Source organism: Lissotriton helveticus, chromosome 8, assembly GCF_964261635.1.
Source record: "Lissotriton helveticus chromosome 8, aLisHel1.1, whole genome shotgun sequence".
Lineage (NCBI taxonomy): Eukaryota > Metazoa > Chordata > Amphibia > Caudata > Salamandridae > Lissotriton > Lissotriton helveticus.
Window position 1 is genome coordinate 642217635 of NC_136069.1, and position 13033 is coordinate 642230667.

The window sequence follows — 13033 nt, forward strand, 5'->3', positions numbered from 1 at the left end:
CTCAATGGAGATACGATACTGTGGTATACGTGGCAATCGCACATTTGGTTTCAGCTTGATCATATAAGGTGGGATGTCCAAGAGACCCACGTCATTGGGACCTGTGGCCCATAGAGACGCAGGAAGGGAGCTCAATTCCGGTGGGAATTTATCGATCGACAAGTACATAGGAGAGATTACTCTCCGACCTAATGTAAGCTCCACTCCTTCAGGAGAGCAATACAATGTTGCATATAACCGTTTTAACAAATCCAAGCCCAGAAGATTCTCACCACAACCAGTAGATAGAATCAATGGAGCCTCCAGCTCACGAGGGCCAATTGTAAGGGGCAAAGGGCTAGAGACAGGATTGCTAACAGGGGCGCCAGAGAATCCAACGGAAACATTTGTTAAGCCGGACAAAGGTGCGCCAGGGAGTTTCGAATGCATGATGGAACTTTTCGTCGCACCAGTGTCTAACAGAAAAGGCTCAACTACGCCAGATGTAGCAACTGCGACGTACGGCCCACTCTGATCAACCGGAACTGATACTACTCCCTCTCTCTGTCGGTGGCTGTCCTAGTAACGGTCGTTTACAACAGTCTCATGTTCAACGTAATAGTTGTCCGCATAATACTGCGCTGATTTATCGGACCTCACATTTCGCTGGTCAAAACAATTATTCGCGTCCGAGGACGTATTAGGGCGCTCAGTCTGATTTTGAAAGGCACCGCGACCTCTACCTCGAGATGCTTGTTGAGGACCACCACGACCCCCTCGTGCCGACACACCATTAAGGCGGTCACGCAAAGCGGGACAATCATATTTTATATGTCCCTCTCTTCTACAATATGCACACTGGTTATACCCAAGCATAGATCTAAAGTCAGAGGAGTCAGGACGTGACTGTATTCTGGAGGATTGTGATTGTGGTCTATATTGCTGTTGCAAATCAGTGTGATTTGAACACGGAGGATACGCTTGCTGCAACAAAACCTTCGTTTTGAGCTCCTTCGTTTTCTTATCTACACGATCACTTTCTTCTTTTTCCCTATTCTCATAATATTGAGCCGTTGCTAATATCTGTGCAGTGGTTGAAACAGCCCATGCACTTTCTGAATTCTTCAATTTGTTGCATAGTTCAGGTAACAAATTTAACACGAACTTATCAACAAATAACCGCTGACCTCCCTCAGTGCTCATATCCTGACCACTATGATCGACAAATGCTTCCTCGAACCTAGTAAAGAAGTCCGAGACACTCTCGTCTTTCTTTTGCTTACAAGCTGATAATTTATCCCAGTTCACCCTCATCGCTGGCATGAGAGTTTTCATAAGTGTAATTATTCTCTGAGGTAGATCCGTAATTAACTGCTCAGGCTTAGCCCCACCAACTTGTCGGCCATCAGCTGCTATTAGTGCAGCCCAGTCACCACCTAACTCATTCGCATGATTTTCCTGGCGAATTTTCGCCCAAACCGGTTGTGGTACAACATTACCGAACAGCATGTCAATGTCGGCAAGGTTCATAATAGTAGCATCTACCAATTGGGACAACTCCTTATAATAACCTGCTGGATTCTTACGCGGATCAGGCAAAGATTGTTTCACCTGCAAGACTTCTGATCGCTTCCATGGGAGGTGTATCCAAACTCTTTGGAAATGTGGAAGAATCGGAGGATTAGCAGCAGGAGCACCTGGCATCCATACTGGCGGAACTTCTCTCATAGGATACTGACCAGGAGCCGCTTTCCAAGTTTCGAAGTCGTCATCATTAAATGACACGCGAGAAGGCACTGTGGATCTAAAGGATAACAATCGCTCTAAGGCACGTCGTACATCGCCACCTACAATCATACCGCTCGAAAATTGACTCTGAAGTTCAATCATATCGGGCGGTACGTTATCTAAATTGTCATTATACCATTGTTCCCTCAAAAAGATACACATTTCTTCGAACACGAATCTCTGTGTCGGCTCATTAAACGGAGAAAACGTCTCGAAAACCATGCGTGGAGGGTAGTTGGCAGGATGTCTTATCCACCTATGTGCCATTGTCACTAACGTCTCTTTCTCCCTTCCACTAGGGATCTGACTCCGTCTTTGGGGAGTTTCAGAAGTCTCGGATGGAAATAACTGACCAGAAAGCGGTGAATAAAGGGTAGCAACAGTGTTAGGGATACAATTACGAACAGAAGGAGAAAGGAGAACAGGAGCCACAACGTTTGGAGTGAAGGCAGACACAGCAGAAGCAGGCAAGATAGTCGGGGTGGCAGGGACAAGAGGCTGAGAAGGTACAGGCAAAGGAGCAGTAGGAATAGAGACAGGTGGTGGGACAAACATAAGACCAACAACGGGCTGACCCGCAGCCGCCGGAACAACAGGAGGGACAACAGGAGGAACTACAGGAGGAACTACAGGGGCTGCAGCACCCTGTGCATAAGGAGGTGGCGATTTCATCAAATACGCTAACAAGGGATCCTCCTTTGAATCCTCTTCTTTCTTATCCTGACTAGTTGGTAAAACCGGATAACATTTGTCTATCCTCATATGATGTAATCTAGTAGAAACTTCTATTTCTTTTTCTTCTTTATCTCGCTGACATTGTTGTACAACTTGCATTATCGGGACCATACCGTCTCTTCGATTCTTTTTAGACTGTTTGATTTCTTTCTGCTTGGCCTCTTTACGCCACAACCAAAAGGAATCAAACATAGCTGGCCTAGCTTTCTTTTTAAACAATTTAGCTTCAAGATTATCTAAAATCGCAAGTTCAAAACTTCCGTGCGGTGGCCAACTAAGGACACCATCTTTCTTCGTGTAACAGACCCAATATTTATTATATATAATAGGGCCCACACCATGTCGACTATAGAGCTCATATATCGGAGTTCCAACTGGAGGTATCGGACACGAGTCCTCCAACCGGGAATCCTTGTTGCAACATTTAAAGAAACCGAGAAAACCACTATGGCTAGGCATCGTGCACACTAACCTAGTATCAAACTTCAAGGGTTACCGAAGCACTAATTCTTCGTGAAAAACAAAACCCTCGGTTTTTGGCAATTGCAACTGTCAAATAACAACTAAGAACCAACAACTAAGAACCACAAATGCAATGGAACCATGCAAACAACAAAGCTTCAACAAGCTGAAACAACAACTAAGGACTGGGAGCGACCCACAAATACTTAACTGAGAGCTTCAATGGCGTCACCAGGAAGGCCCGTCTATCGTCTCGCTGTACGAAAGGTCTACGCCAGGCGTCGAAAACAGGTCGACAGTCAGGGCATCGGTCCGTCGCAGCCGTCAGGAGGCGGGAATCTTCGCGGGAAAAATCTTCGGACCACTTATTTCGACAACAGGATCGATGAAGCGGGGTGCACCTTTTCCTCGGAGATTTCACACAAAGTTCCTCACAATCGTCAGGCTTTGGACCGGTACCGCCGATGTCGCCCCACGTTGGGCGCCAACTGAAGGACTGGACTATTTAAGGCCCAGCGGTGCCAGGGGACAACACCTAAAACCTTCGTGGGATACCTGTTCTGGCGCACTAAAGACAGAGAAACGGGAGACTTCCTTCGGCGTCAAAGATCAGCGTTTATTACTGCAGGGAGGCAAAAGTCACACGAACTACACCGGAGTGTAGGTTCTGAGAGTCTGCTTCAAATTGCATTTGTGGGTCGCTCTCTTTTATACAAGATTTTGTCATTGAACAATATGTAAGCAAAAGGTTACAGCTCAGTTCCCACAGTAAAATTCAAAAGGATCGCTTTCATGTATTCAGAACCCCGGAACATAATTACATTAACATCACCAGTTCCAACTGTAAAAGCACATCTTCCCACCATTAGGTACATTCCACTTGAGTTGTAAATAAGCAAGAGAAAGAGACAAGAACAGCTGCAAAGAAGTCAGACAACAGGGAGTGAAGAGTGTGAGGATAATATTGGATGCGTAATCGTAGCTTAAAAGGACTTGATCCCAGCACGTGCGAGGCTGAAACAATAGACCGGCACGGCAGGATCCCCTCCGAGCGGAGACAACTGCCTTAGCAGTGTCCTCCCCCTAGTCATAAAAGACGCATGAAAGGAATATGCTTCTACCGTAAAGCTTGGGAACAAAAGGTCACGATGCGGACAGTTGCCTGTTCGCTGACTACGTGAGGGCAAGAAACAAAATGGATGCCGTATCTAAAATGAAACCCGAGGGTTCATTGGAGAAACCTGTAAATGAGACAAACTCTTCTGAGTAGCATGGCGAAACCGCGTACACTTACTAAACTCGTCATTTACGGTTCATAGATACCACACTCGTCCATATTCGGCGATGCCCAAAACGTCGTAACGATTTTCACGGAACCTCATAGGGAAGGTGTTGGATAGTAAATTAAATCCATTCCCTATCCTAGAGCGCCTCCCAGCGCAATGCGCTGTAATTACATGCGTTGTAATAGTTGCGTCGTAAAGGCACTGCGTGGTAAAAGTTGCGTTGAAAAGGATGTTTCCCCATTAGATCAGGTGTGGTGTGAGATGGTGATCACTGCTTGGCGGGCTTCTCAGTGCAAACAAGGCCAATGGTAGACAACATTGCAATTTCTTCTTGAGGGTGGCACAAATTTTACTTATTTTATCTTTGAATAAACCATTGAGCCTTTCTACGGTGTTGTTACTTTTCGGATGGTCATCTAACTCTAATTTATGTATTATTCCTAGCATGGTACAGATGTTGTCAAACATGGCGTTCTTTAAGTGTTTCCCATTGTCTGATCTGATAACATCTGGCACCCCCAATCTGGGTATTAACTCCCGCACCATGAATGGTTCTGCTGCTTTGGCATCACAATGCACGCAAGTACCAACTTCATCTGGCACCCCCAATCTGGGTATTAACTCCCGCACCATGAATGGTTCTGCTGCTTTGGCATCACAATGCACGCAAGTACCAACTTCGATAGATCTAAAGTATGGACAAACAACTATAATCAAATACCTGTGGTTAGCATATCTATTGAACAGGTCGATGAAGTCGATGTCCAGTGCCAAGAAGGGTGCAATGGGTCTGGGGATGGATGAAGCTATGAACTTTGGTGAAGGTTTAGGTAAGTATAATTAGCAAATGGTGCACTCATTCAAATATATCGCTACTACTTCTTCAACGTTGGGGATAAGCCAACTGATCTGAAGGTCTACCAGCATTTTTTTTTAAGTGTGAGCTAGAAGGTATAATTAGGGCAGTGATATGTGTACTAAGCTATGAGGCATAACTGGTTTTCCCATGGGTGTGTGTTGATATATGAACTCAGGTGCTGTCTGTTTGCAGCCCCAGGCTTCATATAACTCTTTTGTCATGTGGTAATGCTGTTTCTTGCAAATCTCTCAGATAAGAGTGCTGTTTTTGTGTATGGGTATGGTCTGAGGTGAGTGGGTTTCGTCTCTGCTTCCTGCTGTATGGGGAGTTTGTGTGTCTCCCCAACCACTCTGTAAGCTGCCTTCTTTGCCATCTGTTTGGCTAGTGCATTTCCCCATGATAGAAAGTCCTTACCCTTGGTATGTGCTGCACATTTTACTATGGCTATGTATTAAGGTAGGGCAAAAGCATTAAATAGCAGCTCACGGAGGTTCTTGTGCATGATGGGTGTACAGTCCGATTTTAGGAGGCCTTGCCTTTCCCATCTACCTATGCTCGAACGCACTGTGGTGATGACATAGGCTGAGTCTGAGTAAATTGTCACTGTCTTTCCTGTGCTTTGGGTGAGAGCTTCAATCAAAACTATTAACTCTGCTGCCTGTGCTGAGAGGTGTGGAAGGAGGGTTAGCTGCACTGTGACCTGTAGCGTTTCCAAAGGCCTATGGCTATGAACTGTTACTACTGCAACCCCGTGTGTTGTATCCCTTTCTCCTGGTCTATCACAGAGGACCCCATCAGGATGTATGTTGCCCAATCGCAATCTCCTTCCCCGTCTGTATTTCATGGGCTATGAAGGTGCTGGGTTCACCAGATGACATCACACTGTTTTTAGTGATGGTCTAGAGAGCATCAGTTCATAACCCAATCCCGGTGCATAATCAGCATGCTCTTTCTCTTTTGTATGACTGCAAACACTTGATGTTCCGCGTACAGTGTCAATGGTGCCCCCATTACAATGGAAGTGCTTTTATCGATGGCAAAATCTGCTGCTGCTTGAGCATGCTCACACTGAGACTAAGAGTCCACTGTAGTATGCAAGGGGTTTGTGCCCGAAGGAATATTTCTGTGTCAAGACCACTGACATGACTTGCCCATCACTGTGGCTTAATAAGAAGAATTCCTTTTTATAGTTGGGTGTCCTTAGCACAGGTGAGCGCGTTATCTCTGTTTGGAGTTTAAGGAAGGTGTTGTGCATTTTGGGTGTCCATATTAGTTTCTCGCTACCAGTTTTTGCCTTTTTCATGGTATTAAGTAAGGGGGTGATGAGTGTGCTTTAATAATAGACCCACAGCTGGGCATATTTGCAAAGGCCCAAGAATTTCTGCTTGCTCCTTTTAATTTTCGGGGGCGGCATTGCCCTAATAGAGTTTGAATGTTCTAGGTTAACCCATTGACTGGCCCCTGAAATCAGTTGATCTTGATAGTTAATTTCCTGCTGTACATATTGCACCTTCTTTTTCTCCATGTTGTATTCTTTTTTCGGCTTGCTCAATAAGGAGAGCTATCATGTCCTGACCACATATTGCTTCCGAGGGGCTTCATCTCAGAATGGCATCCGCATATTATATATGGATGCTATTCCAATTAGACTGGAAGTTAGCGAGATCCCTCCCCAGTATTTGATTAAAGATACTTGGGAACTCACAGTGCCCAAGTGATAATCTCCAGAATAGCAGCTGAAGCCCTTGAAATGTAAATGTGGTGAGGTACTGACTGTTGGGGTGTAGCAGGATGATAAAAAATGAAGATTTTTATGCCTATTTCTGAAAAGTAATTTGTGTCTACCAGTAGATTTCTTGAGATGATGAAGGGGTCTGGTATTATGGGGAACTCTGGGACCACAATGCAGTTGAGGGGATGTTGGTCTTGTACTAAGTGCCACGTTCCCTCTTTACTCTTTTAGACTGGGAAAAGCAGAGTATTACAGGGGAATACCCCCACGTAAGCTACCCCTTAATCAATTAGTGCTTGGATTGTGGGCGCTATACTCTTGTCTGCTTCCCTAGAGAGTGGGTATTGGTGCACTCTGGGTAGGGTGGCACCTTCTCTCGACATTATTCACACTGGTTTGGTGGTATTAATAAGTCCCACATCATATGCCCCTTTTGTTCACAGTTGTGGCTGTACTTTTCACAGGTTAAGCTGCTTGAAAGTTGTCAGTACTGCCATTGGTTTTGGGGGCCTTATTTCGCAGCTCTACCTTAACCTCCATCAATTCTGCAAAAATAATTTCTGAAATTCCTGGGCATTAGCCAAACAGCTGGTCATCTGTTACATCCTGTACACTGAGGCAAGGTGTTATAATGATGATACATGCCCACATCACGTTTCCTTGGTTGATGGCCAGCAAGACCCCATACGCAGGTCATATTTCAACTGACTCCAAGGAGAGCAACACTTACTCTTAAGGTTCCCACTCATGGTGTCCCTCCTGGCTGAATACAAGCCAGTTGGGCAGTCGCAACATCTATAATAATAATAAAGGAATTTGTAAAGCGCATGGTTACGCCATCTCGGCGTGTCCCCGCGCTGGGTGAGCGGAAAAGACATTAAGCAGCACTTACGGACCACTAACACTAACCGGAGAATAAATATGTCTTAAGCAGCTTTCTAAATTTCACTTCAGAGCATTCCAACCTAAGTTTTTGTGGGAGGTTGTTCCAGTTCTGGGCAGGCCGGAGCCTAAAAGAGCGACCCCCCATTCTGGCCTTCTTCACTATAGGAATTACCATTAGCCCCGTCCCACTGGACCTAAGACATCTCCTTGGCACATACCTAGTGACCAGGTCACGCAGGTAGACCGGACCAGTGTTTTGAGAAATACGGTGACAGAAGCACAAGGTCTTTAACATGACTCTCTCCCCTACTGGGAGCCAGTGCAGAAAGTCCAAGGCTTCTTTGGAGGCTGCTCTCCTGGGCTGCATAAGAACCAGCCACGCAGCCGCATTCTGTAAGACTTGTAATCTACCAAGACCCTTTGCCATGGCCCCAAGATAAAGTATGTTGCCATAGTCAATGCGTGCTGTAATTAAAGCATGCACCATGGCTTTCTAGACCCTAGTGGTAGGAGGTCCAATGTTTTATGGAGTTTTTTTAGTACTCCAAAACATTTCCCCACTACCCGCCTGATATGTCCATCATAGGAGAGAGTAGAGTCCATCCATATACCCACATTTTTTGCCTCTGTCCATGGTACCAGGGTGGGGCCCAGACTAGGAGGCCACCATTCTGACGACCAGCTAGAAGAGGCACCCCCCACCACCATCACCTCCGTCTTGCTACCATTAAATTTTAGGCAGTTAGTATCCATCCAGGAGGCAAGCTCCTGCATGCAGGCCTTGAAATTGGAGGCCGCAATTTCCGGTGATTGGGATAAGGAGATCAACAGCTGGGTATCATCAGCATAAGATACCACCTCTACTCCAAAACTCTGCACTATCTTCGCCAGAGGAGACGTATACAGGTTTAACAGGGTGGGACTAAGGGCAGAGCCCTGCGGGACTCCCTGATCCAGTTTAAAGTCCTTGGAGTAGTATGCACCCTGTCTAAACTGAAAACTACGATCAACTAAAAAGGATTTCAGCCACTTCAGGGCCGGACCCGAGATGCCCCCTTTGTTCAGACACTGCAGCAGGGTGTAATGGGCTACAGTGTTGAAGGCGGCACTGAGATCAAGCATAATTAAAGCCATGGTATGCCCAGCATCAGCCCCCTGCCTGATGGTTTCAGTAGCACGTAGCAGGGCTGTTTCCGTCGAGTGCCCTGCCCGAAAGCCCGATTGTGACGGATGGAGGCGACTAGCGTCTTCCAGATGCGTCATCAACTGGTGATTGGCCACCTTCTCTGCCACCTTAGCCATAAATGGCAAAAGCGAAATGGGGCGCAAATTCTCTAATGTATCGAGACTAACATCGGTCTTCTTCATGACAGGGAGTACAATTGCTCGTTTCCAGTTCTCAGGCAGTGTGTGTCTACTGAACGAGACATCTAACACATGCCTAATGAAAGGCTCCAGGGTTTCCAAGCTTTCCCCCATTACCTGTGGAGGAGCAGGATCTCTAGGGGACCCAGATTTGACACTGAGGCAAATGCTCCTTAGGTTCTCAGAGGGGGGAACCGTAAACTCATTCAGTCTCAGCCCGACTTGCTTTCTCCCATCTGTTCTTCGAATTCCACCCCTTTCTTTACGGTCCCAGAGAAAGATGAATAGATAACCTTCACCTTCTCAGAGAAATAGTTCGCCACCTGATTACATTCCTCCGCAGGGCTCCTGTTTGGAGTAGCCGTGGCCGCCAAGGAGGAAATTTCCTTATATATTTTAAAAAGTTCCTTAGTGGAATTATCCGCTGTTTCAATTCTGGTCTTATAATGAGTAGCTTTAGCCCATCTTAACAGGCCTTGATAATTCCTCTGCGCCTCCCTGTATGTCAGTCTATCCTGGTTCCGGAAACCTTTCCTCCATTGCCTCTCCAAGCGTTTACAATCTGCTTTTACCCGATGTAAAACGGGGGTGAACCAAGGGGCCGATTTCTGTCCTCTACCCTTACCTTTGTTAAAGAGCAGCAGTGCCACCTTATTAAGGGCATTACTAACACGCCTATCCAGGTCCTCCTCTGTTGAGGTTCTCTATCTCAACAATTCCAGCACGTTTGCGTTAATCATTAGGACAACATCTGTGAAGGCATTCTGATCAGCAGCTGATGTTCCCATTGGCTCACCTGTACTGTGGGGGTGTTTTAATGACATGAATCTTAGGGGTGAGACCCCCAGAGGAGGAGCTGATCGCTGTCCCATTGTCAGAGAATTGATCGGCCATGTTTGTTTGGCCATTAAATCTTTTCTCAATAGATTAATGGGGGAAGAGGGGTGATATAACAGCTGCCCCTTCATGCAACTACCTCCTATGTCCAGCTATAGGGGTTTTGTAAATGAGACTCTCATCACTCTTCCCGAAAACCCTTGAGTGTCTTTAGTGTCTCTGGATAAAAGGATTACCTGATCCCTTAGGTAGGACTTTGTTGCCCAGTGTCTCTCAGAACGCTATAAGGTGTGTTGTTTACAAGTACTGTTACTATGGGTTCTTCTTCAGATTGGAGCATGACTGATAATACGTGGAAAGCGTGCTTGTGTGTTTTCCCAATGTACCAGATGCCGGGTCAACCATGGTTGTCCCATGCCCTATTTTCTCATGGGAACTAAGGAGGAACTGTGACCATGTCTTGCCCCTGGGAGTTCTGTGATGTCTGGCCATTTCTCTCTGTCCAATGTGTACTACTTACTCTTGTCCCCCTACTACTTGCTTTGCCCTTTATATAACTCTGCAGCAGTACCCACATCATTACCACTGCTTTCTTCACTGCTATAGCAACAGCTGCTCTTTACAGGTGCATTGGTTCCCAGGTGCCTTGTGATGATTCCATAGTGGTACCCTGGTTCTGCCTCTGCTTCTTGTTGTCCTTTTTCTCTCCCTACCTACCCTCATCTTGCTCTTTCCTGTGGTAGTGGAGTGTATGAGCTTGTATCTCCACCCAGGGTTTGGTATCTAAAGCAACTACGCTTTACAGCCCACTCTGTCTCTCTGTAGGGAACCATTTCTTAAGAATTTTGTAGAAAAATGTGAACATTGTAGAGAAATGTGTAGGAAACCAGACAGCCCACGGCTGTCTGGTTTCTTGTCACCATCTTTCCCACATTCTATTCAGGAAATCATTTATGCTTTCCGTTGGCTTCATGGTCTCTGTTATTAGCCCTCCAGGAAGTCAAGGAATAATTCTCAGGACGTTCCAGATCTGGTGCCTGTGCATATGAAATGCAGCCCGTCATGCTGGGTATCTGTTAGCATGATAGCTGAAATGCGAGCTTGGGCAAACACAATGTTATTCTGCTCCCCAATTAGACCGCATAGCAAACTCTTAATGTCTCCTATCATTAGATTGATACCTAAGGTGTTTTTCTTGAAACACGTAATCCATTTCCTGCCCCATTTAGCAATGACACTAACTTTATCCTCAACCCCTCTTTATCCAACTGGGCATATGGCACATTACAATCCCCGCCTGGACCTTCTGTAGTAAGGGGCACACTCTCACACTATGGGTTTCACCTCAAACAGCGTTCTCATCCTGCAAGGCATTGCTGGATGTAGAGGAAGTCACACTTAGGGTTTCCTTTTTTATGCCTGATGCAGTCCTCTTCTACTGCCATGTCCTCTGGCTCAAACGATCCTTTCCTTGGCCAAGACCTGTCATATTGTTCCCTCTCCTCAGCCCAATCTGATAACAGGTCTCAAAACAGGTACCCAAATGTCTTGCATTTGCTTTTAGCTACTATAACCCTCGGAGTTTGTCTATTTTTGTCGTGCACCCATGAGGAGCAATTCAAATCCTTGTTGCTGCTTCCCTCATGTGCGCCTCCTGGTGCCATCATGTTTTTACTGCGTCACAGTTGGGTAAGTACCAGGCTGCCTTGTTCCTTCATCTCTTGGTCAGCTCCTCTCCTATGTTGACCAGCTAAAAGCCTTTCATTAACCTCCTCATGAGGAGAGTGGACTGTCCTCTACCCTCTCTCCAAATCCCTGCTGCAGGCCCATCATCTCTCGAGCCTCCATTCACACCTCTCTTCCTCGCACCGTCTGGACTGTTCCTTTTGCATAGAACTACACGCTGCTTTAGTTAGCCTGCCTTCACCCTCAAATTTGCTCTCCTCCTCTGCTACTTGGGCAAAACAAATAGCCCCACTCTCATCACTGGTTCCCAGGGGATTGGAGCTCTGTTCATCTTCGAGCTCACTGAGTCACTATCGGGAGCCTCCACAAACTTCCCTAGCACACAGTTAGCCTCCCCTGACTGAGTGGTAATGTGTATTTTACCCACCTTTGAGGTGTCACGTGTCAAGTGTGGTGGACGTGAAGTCAAGCTTTTGGGGGCCTTCCCTAGGCCATGCTGGAGGCCTCTGGGCTTGCTTGGTTTAGATTTCTCAGACTTAGACCTGACTAACCTTCTTTTGGTGGGGGTTCATTTGCTTTACTAGTACTGGGTTTGAGTATCCTAATGCAGGGGGAGCTGGTGTGAGTACTTCCATCACTCCACATGGTGGGGGAGGTGAGGACGCCTTGCTCGCTATCAGCATTGTCAGGTTATCGGATTGAAATTCTTCAAAGATAGCCAACATTTCTAACACTGATTCTCTTTTGTCTCTTTTCTTTCCTGTATGTCTGTTATTTATATGTGTGTTAGTGTGCTCAATTATATTTGTGTCAAATGTTCCCTCCTTATGGCTGAGAAATATGTGTGCCATTATGTGTAAATGCCACTCTTGGGAAAATGTACGTATTTTTATTTATTTGGAGAACCTAATCTCCGTATGATTTAGAGGAGAATCCATGGCAAGTTTAGTAATTTGGAGAATACAATTCAACTGATGTTTTTTTAGTTTTGTTTGTCCACTCCTAGTGATAATTCATATGTGGTGCACTCTTAATAAATACCCGCCTTTGAAGTGTCACGTGTCGAGTTTGATGGACGGGAAGTCAAGCTTTTGGGGGCCTTCTCTAGGACTCTGGGCCATGCTTGAGGCATTCTTGGTTTAGATTTAGATTTGGTTTAGATTTCTCAGGCTTAGACCTGATTGACCTTCTTTTGATGGGGGGCTCATCGGCTTATACTAGTACTGGGTTTGAATATCCTAATGCAGGGGGAGCTGGTGTGAGTACTTCCATCCCTCCACATGGTGGGGAGGTACAGATGCCTTACTCGCTATCAGCATTGTCAGGTTATCGGATTGAAATTCTTCAAAGATAGCCAACAATTCTAACACTGATTCTCTTTTGTCTCTTTTCTGTCTGTATATCTGTTATTTATATGTG